Source organism: Schistocerca gregaria, chromosome 6 (assembly GCF_023897955.1).
Source record: "Schistocerca gregaria isolate iqSchGreg1 chromosome 6, iqSchGreg1.2, whole genome shotgun sequence".
NCBI classification, from domain to species: Eukaryota; Metazoa; Arthropoda; class Insecta; order Orthoptera; family Acrididae; genus Schistocerca; species Schistocerca gregaria.
The window spans coordinates 252,467,713-252,471,941 of NC_064925.1; positions in this window are offsets into that span (position 1 = coordinate 252,467,713).

Consider the following 4,229-nt stretch of genomic DNA (forward strand, 5'->3'; position numbering starts at 1 on the left):
GTGTGTGCTCATTTGTGTGTGTGTGTGTGTGTGTGTGTGTGTGTGTGACATTTTCGTAGACGGTTGTAAAATTATTTCAATATTTAATGTCTGTTCAGAGAATGTCTAAGAATTATATTGACATATACACACTTTCGAGGAGCTTCCAGCTCTGTGACGACAGTACAACAGTGTGCACAGGTTTGCAGGTATTCTGACGTCACTGATTTTGCAGAAGCAATGCTTCTGAGCTAAACGCCAGATCTGCCACTTTATGATGAAAAACGTAAATGTTACTGACTAGGTACAGTGTGTCTCTATTTATATTGTAACAAGATCAGTACAGATCTCTTCTCGATCCTGTATCAGTTTATTTACATTTTTCTTCACACTGCAAAGGGCAATACAAGTTGCTGCGTAGTGACAAAGCTTCTCACGCAGGGAACTGGATTCAGGGACTATCCGTGGCTGCTATCGTGTAGAACGGAAAAAGCTTTCCTCAAGAGTCGGGTGGCATCTGGGTTGGTTCCCAGGGGTTGCTGGGCGTATTCTGAAGCTGCTGTTTCCGGAAGGTAATCGCTGACGCGAGGCCACAACGGTCCCTTAGCCCCCAAGTGCCCACTTGAGATGCAGCAAGTATCTGTGTACTCTGGAGGTCAACAAGAACCCTACCTTCCTGTCCGCACGAAACGTGAGAAATGTAGCATCCTCTGAACAGCATTTTCTGTTCTGCCATCCCGTGAACGCCTCCCCTCCTAGACATTGTGTACGCCTCGTCAACCAACGAACTTGGTACCAACCTTAGAAATTGTTTGTGTGTTTTCGCATTCGACATCAGGAAAACTTTCGCAGGCTCCCCTCTATTTTTATGTTTCGAATCACATTGGCCACAAGGTTGTAAACACACCTTCCTACTCTACGAGGGTAGCTCGTTTCGTACTATCGGGAAATAAGGGAGAGAGTGTCACGGATAGGATGACCAACTTGAGATGGCAATAATTAAAACAAAGGCGTTTTTCTAAGCGGCAAGTTTCCCAAAAATTCGATTATAAAGTTCCTCCCACAAATGCTAAAATATTTTGTTGGCTCCCATCTACGTAGGAAGAAATAACCATCGTAATAAGAGAAATCTGAACTAGCACGGGAAGATTTGAGCGTTCATATTCCCCACGTGCTGTCTGTATAACGGCAAAGAAATAGTCTGAAGCGGTTCCATGCACCCTCAGAATTACACTTGTGACTCGGAAAGTACTCCTGTTGGTGTAGATCTGTAAAATACGATTTCCAGTAAAGCTTGTTATCAGTAGGCTGTAGTGTATACCGGCTGTCTCTTCCTAGAGTCGGCAGGAGCCTTGTCTCTGGCGGTTCGGTAGATAATTGCAGCCTCCTTTTTGCACTGTATAGCTGGAGTCAGCCCAAACAATCACTGCTGGTCATGTCCTTGACGTCACTGTCAAGAGAATGGTTCGGTTTGTTCCCAATACAAGAAAAAGAAAAAATATATATTTTTTAAATTGTAATTTTTCGTGCACGTTCGATAGGGCCGTTCCTGACCAGACTACTGCTACATTCGTTTTATCGATGTGTACTAACAGGCACAGTAAAACACGAAGAATAAACAGCAATCCAGTAGCCACTCCGTAGCGCTGCATTCCTGGCGGTAGCAGTCAATGTGGGCCAGCGCAGTGCTGTCGATGTGGGATTACTGGTTCTTCTTCGAGTATGTCCCAGTTAAGGTGTACCGATAAAACAAATATCGCGATTCATTAACATGGGGCCGCTCTATCGAATGGGCATGTAAAATTCTGCTTTAAAAATAGTTTTGGTTGTAATGGGAAACAAACCGACGTATTCCGTCGACACGGGCGACGCATGAAAGATCGGATGGGTGGTATATGTTTACACTGACTCCAATCACACATTGCAAAAACGAAGTTGCAAATATCTGCTGGAACACCAGATAAAATGCGACCGTCGACACTTAGAGCAGATATCCTTTATAGTATTTCACAAATAGTACGATGCGAATCGCACACCAACGACAAATGTTACAGACAAAAATCGCACTTGCCTTCTTCATAGAGCTGTGTCGGCTATTCTATACCTCTTGTCCGGCAATGAGGGATGGATTTAACGCAGTCCATATACATCTACATATATACTCTGCTAGCCACCAAGCAGTGCGTGGCGGAGGGCACAATTCGCGCCCAAGTTATATTCCCCCCCCCCTCCCCCCCGCTGTTCTACTCACGGATCGCGCGAGGGAAAAACGACTGTCTGAACGCCTCAGTACGAGGTTTCGTTTCCCTTATCTTTGAATGGTGATCATTGTGCGATTTTAAAGTTGGCGGTAATAATATATGCTCTACATCCTTGGTGAAGATCGGATTTCAGTTGATAAGTACGATTTTCCTGCAGGAGACAATTGCCCGACGGAAAATTCATCGCAGCTGACGCAGCGTCGTGAAGTCGATGATTACGATTTTCCTCTAGTAGAAAATTGCTTGGCGACGAATTGATCAAAACGGGGTTCTCCTCATAGACTGTAACGTGAGACAGACGCACCCGATTGTTGTTCTAAGCAACACGGCTTAGCAACGTAGACCGTGTCTCTCCCCCGTCCCCTGCCGCTATGAGGAAGGAAACCTCGACTCCCGCTCCCCTCCCCCACTCCAGCTATTCGGCACTTGCTTGGTTGCCGCGACCCACATTCCTCGCCACCCCGCTCTGCTTTCCAGGACCGCGAGGAAGAAGAGAGGTCTGCGTTCTGGGGTTGAGAATGGAAGCGGTTGCCTCCCCCCCCCCCCCCCCCCTCTCGTCTGCCCACGGCTAGCTAGTGAAGCCAGAGAACATGCACACCCAGGCACTTGATACCGCACTCGACGCCTGAGTGTGCACTTTATGGCTTTACAGCAAACCGCCGCCATCAGCACCCGCCACTCCCACGAAGCACAGCGAGTAAGTAAATTTCTATTGGGCCACTTAAAATTTGTTTATTGCCCAGTTGCAACCGTTTCAAAAATGGTTCAAATGGCTCTGAGCACTATGGGACTTAACATCTATGGTCATCAGTCCCCTAGAACTTAGAACTACTTAAACCTAACTAACCTAAGGACATCACACAACACCCAGTCATCACGAGGCAGAGAGAAAATCACTGACACCGCCGGGAATCGAACCCGGGAACCCGGGCGCGAGAAGCGAGAACGCTACCGCACGACCACGAGCTGCGGACTGCAAGCACTTCATTTCATTCATATACCGGGTGATACCGGGTCTGAAGAGCACAACAACCGGATGATCAAAAAGTCAGTATAAATTTGAAAACTGAATAAATCACGGAATAATGTAGATAGAGAGGTACAAATTGAGACACATGCTTGGAATGACATGGGGTTTTATTAGAACCGCAAAAAATTACAAAAGTTCAAAAAATGGCCGACAGATGGCGCTTCATCTGATCAGAATAGCAATAATTCCATAACAAAGTAAGACAAAGCAAAGATGATGTTCTTTACAGGAAATGCTCAATATGTCCACCATCCTTCCTCAACAATAGCTGTAGCCGAGGAGTAATGTTGTGAACAGCACTGTAAAGCATGTCCGGAGTTATGGTGAGGCATTGGCGTCGGATGTTGTCTTTCAGCATCCCTAAAGTTGTCGGTCGATCACGATACACTTGCGACTTCAGGTAACCCCAAAGCCAATAATCGCATGGAGTGAGGTCTGGGGACATGGGAGGCCAAGCATGACTAAAGTGGCGGCTGAGCACACAATCATCACCAAACGACGCGCGCAAGAGATCTTTCACGCGTCTAGCAATATGGGGTGGAGCGCCATCCTGCATAAACATCGTACGTTCTAGCAGGCGTTTATCAGCCAGGCTGGGGATGATGCGATTCTGTAATATTTAGGCGTACCTCTCACCCGTCACGGTAGCAGTTACTGATGCTTTGCTGTCCAGCGCCATCTGTCGGACATTTTGTGAACTTTGTTTTTTTTTTTTTTTCTAATAAAGCCCCATGTCATCCCAAGCATGTGTGTCAATTTTTACCTCTCTATCTACATTATTAAGTTTTCAAATTTATAGTGACTTTTTGATCACCCGGTATTTCCATGTGACGAGAGTAGTCGACACGGAATAATTTCACAATTCCTCATCATCATCATTCATCGTTATCGTCTATTTGACAGAGTGCAGGATACAAGCCTTGTGACATTCCAACTCCTATTGCATGGGTCAATTAGTG